Source organism: Triturus cristatus, chromosome 12 (assembly GCF_964204655.1).
Source record: "Triturus cristatus chromosome 12, aTriCri1.1, whole genome shotgun sequence".
Lineage (NCBI taxonomy): Eukaryota > Metazoa > Chordata > Amphibia > Caudata > Salamandridae > Triturus > Triturus cristatus.
Window position 1 is genome coordinate 339,112,375 of NC_140595.1, and position 8,859 is coordinate 339,121,233.

The 8,859-nt window shown below is 42.7% G+C and overlaps 1 long non-coding RNA gene across 1 annotated transcript; it reads right to left on the reverse strand.

Annotated features, from left to right (window-relative positions):
- Nucleotides 1-960: 960 nt before the first annotated feature.
- Nucleotides 961-6,788, reverse strand: LOC146775979 (uncharacterized). Its single transcript, XR_014972018.1, has 2 exons — nucleotides 6,345-6,788; nucleotides 961-1,634 (listed from the first exon to the last, which is right to left on the reverse strand). It is a non-coding gene; the product is annotated as an uncharacterized LOC146775979 (long non-coding RNA).
- Between the last annotated feature and the right edge of the window lie 2,071 nt (nucleotides 6,789-8,859).

Sequence of the window (8,859 nt, forward strand, 5' to 3'; positions counted from 1 at the left end):
CGGCAGCTCCCACACCAATAAGGTTTTCCCAAAAACATGCCAAAAAATGAGTCATACGTTGACAAAACTAAAAAGCTGACTACCAATTTCAGACTTACTGGCTTTGCCAATGGTTGTTTATTTTTGTTACCCATAATCTTATTGAAACTGGTTACACTGATTTTCCACTATGAATATTTTTAGGAAATACTAGCATGCATCAACACATGTTTCTAAATAATGGTACCTAAAATGTTACAGTAGTTTAGCAAAATATTTATTTCTTGCTTTTATTTTAAAAGCAAAGAATCATCAATCTTGCTTTCAAGCTTCTGCAAATATTTTCATCAAATCTGGGAGCATTATAAATAGCCTCATATTGCTAAACTTTGAAAACGTGTGCTTACAAATTTTTATACTGGAACCACTGCCAGTATAAAAATGTGTCAGAGCTAACAACATTTACTTAGAGCGCTCACCCTAAGAATGAAGGCTTTCAATTAATGAACCATAAATACAAGTTTGAACAGCATTAACATATGGACAAAAATATTACCTTAACTGCAGACAGTGCCCTTCCCTGATCCATAACGTGGTACTGCAAAATGGCAGCCAAAGGGTTTGTGGTTCAGGGGGCTGGGCCTACTTATCCCAAGGACAAAAAACACATGAAGACTTGTTACCCTTGACCAAAACCAATATGTCCTGGGCGTGGGGATACAGGAAATTCACATCTCTGATCATTGTGTGCATATTTCTGTTTTTGAAGGAATCTGATCCCTGTAGAGCAAACTTGATATTAAGATTAACAAATAGCAGTTTTGACCTAATTGCTACTTAGTAATTGCAAAATGCTATGTAGGTAAGGAATCGCCAAAGATTTTGCGATTCCTTAATATTACCAAATAGTGATTTGGTAAATCAGTAATCACTGTAGATAATACTTCTTTCGCAGATGGACGAAATTACTGACGTGCACCGTTTGCGAATGCAACATTTTATTATACATATGACCCATCAAGTTAAACAAAAAACTTATGAGATGTCAAGATAATATTGTGAAGGAACACTAAGATCTCGTTTATGCACCAACTTTCCAGAACCATACCAGGTGTAAAATACGGCACAATGCACCATATTCTTGTATACTAAAAACTTTGGTCATTAAGACAGCAATTACATACACATACTAGGATGTAATGTATAGAACACTTTGTTTTTTTACATCAGAATTGAAACCATTCTGCTTATAATCAACGTTGACAAGGGTCCTTGCATTGTCCAATCATCTCACAGGTGAATACCTACTCCAATCATATACGCTAATATCGCAACAACCTTTTGCTGGTTCAAGATCACTCAAGTTGACTCACAGTTATTTAGGGAACACTGGGATTGGGTTGGAGAATGGTAGGGAACAAGAGCAGCTGTCAGAGTGGAATCTAATGTTCAAAGGTATTTCCATAATTTTGTATCACTTCAGGTCGACAACTTGACAGTGGACCAATGCACCAAACTCACAAGGGCCCATCTCCACTCCTTTGATCATGCCTCTAGTTGTGCAACTGTATACTAACTGGTAGGTACGTTGAGGAAGAAGGGATTTTGTTTCCATATTGTCTCCACAAGGCTGATGCTCCTGTTCAGGTAAGAACCTGCAACAATAACAATGATGTGCTCAAGAAAATAACTTGAACTTTAAACATATTTTAGATATAATATAAACAACTGTCATTAAGTCATTTTTCATGCAATAAAGTATGAAACACACAGTAAGAAACCAACCAAAATTACTTACTTGGGAGCTCACACTGACTACCAGTGAAATTTAGGTAGAGAAAAACCAAGAAATGTTACATAGCACAATCTGCATGAGTATTATTAGGACGAAATTAAGTCTTAATGAGAGAACAGTTAATAAAGATAAGGTCAAGAAATTAGGGACATGAGGTGATATTGGACAGAACATTTGTGCAAGAGGTATCATACATCTTAACAGCCAAGACAGCTTTACCACATAACTGCCCACTGTGCCCAAGAAATGAGAAATGGACAGGAAAAAGGAGAGATAGGGTTATCCCATGAACTAGGAGTAACTCTGAAGCATGGATAATAGAATCCATTCACCAGTAAGTATTAGAGACATATGAAGTGGGTAGTCAACAGAAGTCAGTAGATATTAGAGTGATCACAATTAGAAAATCAGATAATTGTTCCATCTTAAGGCTATATTTTACAAGCACTAAAAGTTCTTGAATTTCACTATTGGAGATTGTGTTGGTCAGAGTTAATACCCCAGAACTGAATATCATGATCTGCTGTTGGTTATTTAATCATTCAATCAGGGATTTATAGAGCACACTACTCACCCGTAAGGGTCTCATGGTACGGGGGGGTTGGTATCAGGCAGCTCCACGGTCATCCAAAGAGCCAGGTCTTGAGGTATTTTCTGATGGCTTGCAGTACAGGGCTTCGTCTGACATGGATGGGGAGTTTGATCCAGTTCTTAGCGCCGATGTAGGAAAAGGCTCTGCCCCCCTTTCTGCCTCTGTGGATGCGGGTCCTTTTGGCATGGGCTAGTTCAGCGGAGCGGAGGTTTCTCTTTGGTGCGTGCAAGGAGATTCTTTTGTCGAGGTATTGGGGTCTGGTGTTGTGGAGGGCTTTGTGGACGTGTGTGAGCAGCTTGAAGGTAACTTTTTGATGGGGAGCCAATGGAGGTTGCGGAGGTGCTGGGTGATGGGGTTGTGTCATGGAATGCTGAGGACGAGTCTGGCTGCAGCGTTCTGGAAGGTCTGGTTTGTGAAGGAGGGATTTGTTGATTTCGGCGTAGAGAGCATTTCCGTAGTCCAGCCTGCTGGTGATGAATGTGTGGGGACTGTCTTCCTGGAGTTGGGGGGGGGGGGATCCATTTGAAGGTATTGCGAAGTATGCGATGGGTGTTGAAGCAGGTGGAGGATCCAGCGTTGATCTGTCGGTTCATGGTGAGTGAGGAGAATAGTATGATGCCGAGGTTGCAGGTGTGGTCAGTGGGGGTGGAAGGGTTTCCGAGAGCGGGAGGGCCACCAGGTGTTGTCCCACGCAGCGGGGTGCTGTATTTTTACTACACACTTCTTCCATGTGCCACCTGGTCACACTTGGTCATCAGGGCTCAAAAAATCATAAAGCGTGCACTAGACCTGCAGGTCTAGTAACCTGAAACGTCTACTCAACCGAACTGAAATGCACTCGACCTCTGACTCTGAAAGCTGAGTAAATGTGACAAGTTAAAAAGATTTAAAAGCATTTTTATTGCTCATTCACTTTGTAAGAAATAAATATGCCTTTAAATCTGGCTATCTTGTCACAGTTGCTCTGCTTTCATTGGCAGAGGTCAAGTGACAGTGACAGTTTGTCTTCCTACTCACCAGAAAAGGCGAGTAGGACCTAAAAATAGTTTGTCCTTATTGAATCTGACTCACAAATGCGAGCGGGTGAGTGGATTTTTCAAGCCCGACTCATGCAAATCAAAGCACTTGGTGTAATTGCGTGAACCATTTGTATGCATTATCCACCATTACTACCCTCAATCTGTGAATGCCCATCTCACCTGCCATGTGTATTTTTGCCGAGGGCTTTGTACCTAATATTACCGGTCAGGAGTAGGTGGTCCTACTACTTTTTCATCCTAAAAATACTTTTTGGGTTGTGCAAGATATAGTGATAGGGTTGCTTCCCTTTCTCACCTAAGCATATAAAAAAATCCAATTCAGTTTTAGAATTCACCCAGCTATTGGAGGAAAGATCTTATTGTTCCTATTCTTAAGGGGCAACGCATGGAGCAGTTTCAACAAACAGGTATCATTTTCTATTGCTGGAGCAACACTTGAGGTTGCTTGGAACATTACTGAAAGATGTATATAGAAGGGCCTCCTAATGGTGGCCCGTGACTTACAATGGGAATGTCTTCACAATTTCTCAATTAGACCTGCAGGACTACCAAATAGATTACAATATTTATGTATACGCCTGATACCGGGCATTCAATCTTAGACTCCTTCTTGGTCTTACAAGAATTCTACAGATACATCGGAGGATACCAGGTGACCCTTTTGGACAAACATTTCTTGGCCTGGACATTTTCATTCCCCAAATATGGATGTCTGACAAAATGGCTCTCTCTCGCTAAGTGATCTAAAACTACAATCTAATACGATTTATTTTCCCTCAAACTGCATATTCAACATGGAATATGGATTCCACCTTAAACAAAAGGGGCAAAAAGGGAACTAACATACTTGGATCTACAAATACATCCAAAAACCTTGTCATTTCTTCTTTCTCCTTTACGGCTTGAAGGTTGTATTTCTATTAATAGAAGTTAGTGGTGGTAGTGTCCTCTGCAGCTTTTCATTTAGTGAAGGCAGAACATGACCAATAAATGTCTGTAGTAATTACTTTCCTTAAATTATATGTTTTAAGGAACATATGCGAGAAGCTACTTTTAATATATTTTGCTTAACCAAGGACGTTATTTTTTAACCAGTTAACTAAGATTAAGAAGTTTCCTCTCTGTCATTTCATACATGATAGTGTCATGTCTCAAACAGGACACAGCTGATTCAGCTCCCAAAATCTGATTGTATTTCTTCACAAGATTATATACATTTGTTTACTGTTATATTTTAAATCACATGCCAGTCTGTTTTTTAAAGTGCATCCTAGTGCCATTTAGTAACACCGAAAATAGTTTGCTCATCTGATGCATGACCACATTGCTAAGAGGAGAGGACTGATGTCCATCACCTCTGACTCCCAGTGCTGCTCCACTGCAGGTTGAGACTTCGGTTTGGAATCAATACATTCACTCGGGATAAGATTTACACACAGATGATTGCATGTATGTGATGCTCATGGTTGAAAATGGCTTACATGAATTTATACAGGCATTGCAGGTCTTTGCCCTCAAATGCTTTGTGGGCAGAACCATGTGAACGTTCTTTTTGTGTTTCAAAAATATTCATTAGGTTTGGCTTGCTAGCACAGCCATCTTGAAGACGGATTGTTACCAAGTCTTGAAATATATATGGCGTGAACCTGGGCTCCAACCAGAAGAGTGACCCCGCCCCCATTCATAGCCATGGTGGTATGTGTTTCTAAAATTCAAGTTTGACATCTCAAATAGATCCAAATTAATAAATGCTTCCAATTATCGCTGGAATATCATTTAAAAAGTTGGTAGAATGGAATCGTTTCTAAACGGTAGAATACGATTGTGGTAGGAATTCGGTTTTGTTCCGATTGTATTTGAGATGATGAGTGGTCTTCAAAGATTGTTTCCTATCGAGAGTTTAAGCAAACAAAATGCTATGAACAAACAAAGAGATATTCATATCAAGCTGGGTGTTGACAGCATACGAATTAGATGCAATTGCAGAATGTCAGACCATCGCAAACCTTACTAGTAAGCCCGCAGGGTTACCTCTCAGAGATGATGTGAACCCACTCCACAGTCCCTTACTTCCTACTTATATATAAACCAGACAAGGAAGAAAAGCTAGGGCATGGGGAGGGGGGTCCTGAGTATTTGGTAGGGATGTCCCTCTGTATGGAGAGCTGATGCACAATAAAGAAGGGAGAGGCAATGTCAGTAATGGTAAGGGCAAGCAGCATTCCCAGTGTAGACCCTTCCCCCAGTACCAACTCAGTATTTCTACCTGATAGTGAATGGATGCACACACCGTATCATCTACAGGTACATGGTGAATGGGTTGAGGTGTAGGGAAGCAGCTGACTCCCAAAGAGACCCAGGATAGAGCATGTTATAATGTAACACAGATACACAGGTTAAGCATCACACATTCACAAACATGCAGACCTTATGGGTAGGTATATACACATAAACAATGACCTTGAGCAAAGAGATCTCTCAAAGGGCTATCAGCCTGCCCACCAGTGTTGATAACAGTTATAACATCACGATAATGAATATCCTCAACAAAGCGCTCTTGGTGTGCACATCTATAAATAAACGATTATGCATATGTTGGCACAAACTTAGAAAACATCTCTTGCGTGCGCTAGATAACCTCTGTTATGCTTTCAATGAAAATTATTTTGTCAATGTGGCGCAGTCCATGCATGTTAGTAATTGTCAAGGCATGTGCTGGATGGCAATGGTAGAACAATTGCTGGAAAGAAGGTACATCCGTTCCAATCTCACTGACGTAGGCACTCCTTGCGTTAATAATGCCAATAGTTGATGCATGCTCTGGGAGGCAAAATGGGTAGTAAGTCTTTTAAGGTGTAAACAATAGGCTGAACAACAAGCAAAATAAAACCAAAGTCACGCTCCATGCGTTGGAAACACCTGCCTGCTCCAGCGGTACCTGAACTGTAGGTTGAAAACCAATCCGGAGGCTGTATTGGTGGCGGTGATATGGTGGCAAGCGTACTCCACATATTTTCGTGAAAAGTAATCCTCGTAGTGAATAAAGTTAAGGAGCCGCTTCCGCAAGGAAGTTCAAAGACAAAGGGGCTTCGGGGATGTGGTCCCGGCTCTGTACACCTCTTCACGCGCCGCAACCCGGAAGGCCTTCGCTGCCCTCCAAACTCCCGCGGGATCCTGGCATTTCAGGAACTATACCGCTAACCATAGGCGCCCATGATATTCCATCAGTTCCTCACTCGTAGTGGCTGTGTTTACTCAAAAGGCTGAGGATGTGTCAGCCAGTGTTGTGTAATATCAGGTATCCCCTTGGGATCGTGTATCCCCTGACTTCGGGAGACTTCGGAGGTCTCACCTATTGGACAGCTCAGACAGGCCCACGAGCAGCCCCTCCCACCCCCGGAGAGGTAGCCTCGGCTCTAGCAGGCAGAAGTAGCAGCGCACCGAGCCGAGCAACTGTCATTAAAGCACACCTCTCTGTTAAGAACTTACAGGGGCACGCAGGTCACGAAATTGAGCACGAGCTGGGCTGTCACGTGAAAGCAGTACTTTTGCAAGCGTTCTGTACTCAAGTGTAATTAGTTTTGAATCACCCACAAAGGGAAAACAAGCATTTGCAATGCATTAGGTCTCGCATTTACGCGAGTTTGAGCTATTGGCATTGTAAATGACAATGCCAGTAGGCATTGTTATTTGCAATGTCAATAGCTCAAACTCGCGTAAATGCGAGACCTAATGCATTGCAAATGCTTGTTGGTTTGGCTTGTCAGCACAGCTGTCTGCCAGTCCTATTAGTGCCACTTCTTTCAAACATACAAACAGTGCACTATGGCTCCGCCCAGAGGACCAAGGATGTCTCTCTCCTCTCTGAGTGGTTGTTTGGTGTTTTCCAGCCTCCTATGGAGTGCTTGCATTCAATGCACGTTGGAATATTGCACATCTCAGAAGTGCACTAAATCGACACACATTAAATTCTTTGCCATGCATGCATTGTATAAAGGATTTTTTTTTAAATTTGATTTCTCACTTTTGTAATATTTGAGTTTGGATTAGCTCTTTTCCAGCAGGAGAGCGCCATACACTGATAAACGTGCATTGGCAAATCCAATAAGTCTGACTTTAAGGTGCCAACACAGTCGTATGGAAAGGATGTTTACATACTTTAGCACATTGAAGCCAGAACCCTTGGCTCTGCTAATGCTTGCTATTAAATGACTGACTTAGAGGCCCACACTAAAAGCCTGGGCCTCCTCAGATGTGACAAATCTCACACACAAATCTTTAGAGCACCCACGTGTTTATTGGGGTTACTATAAGCGGCCCTTCCAAGGGCTGGAAGGAACTGGGGACTTGGGCGCCTCCCTTATCAGGGCCGGACTTTCAAAAGAGTCACACTAGGATGTGAAACCGGAAGAGGTAACCAGAGGGGAGGGGGGAGGGGGGAGGGAGGCAAGGATGACGCGCCAAGGATCGAAAGGCATATGTCTAACAGTGTGTCCCCCACCCCCCCAAACACCCGCATGGAAATGTGGATAACATGGGGTGGAGGAAAAGTAAAGAAGGAAGAACACGGGGAGAATAAAGGAGGAAAGGCGAGAGGAATGAAGGAAATGGAGGGAAGGATGAATATTGAAGGGGAGAAAAGGAAGGAGAGAGATAAGGAAGGAGGGGGATATAACGGGGAGCGATGGCGGGACAAGGAGCAAGAGAAGAGAGGGGAGGGAGTAATAAAGGAAAATAGACACGGGGACAAAGAAAAGGAGAAGAGGTGGAGAACAGACGATTGGGAAGAGGAGGAATGGAGGGGGAAGAGAGAAAGGGGAGATAAAGAAAATGGCAGAAGGATGAGAAATGGGAGGGGGAACTGGAGGAACAGGAAGGAATAAATGAAAGGCGAGGAAGGGGTGAACGCTGCACGGAGAGGAAAGACAGGAGGAGACACGAGGGAGAGGAAAGGAAGCAGCAGGGGCGTAAGAAGGAAAGGCTCTACGGACTTTTGAAGTACTGGGTATTTTAAGCCCAGCGGTGCAGGGGCACACTCCCTATGACTTCTGGGTTCACCCTGTTCCAGACCTACAGAAACACAGAGTCTTCTGGGTGAAGTCAAAGATTCATTTATTGGCTGCAGACCAATTACAGATATCCTAGAAGTACAACAGCGTGTATGTTCTCAGGAGACTGCTGAAAATCATAGAAACGGACTTCATCTTAAATACAGTTTTCCCTGCCTCAGGCATACTAGGTTTATGATACGGCAATAAATAAGTGTACAGTTCAAACGAAAGAGCAGAGTCATGATGACCATCCCACATTCCGGTTCGGCCAGCCCGCAATTATTTACGCAGTAAGGCTCAGATCCCACATTAGATATCGATAGGCCCCAATAAACTCGGGCAGCTCCTGTTGATAGAAACAAGTCATAAAGCAGGAACAGTCAGGTGCGAAAGTGATTAGCC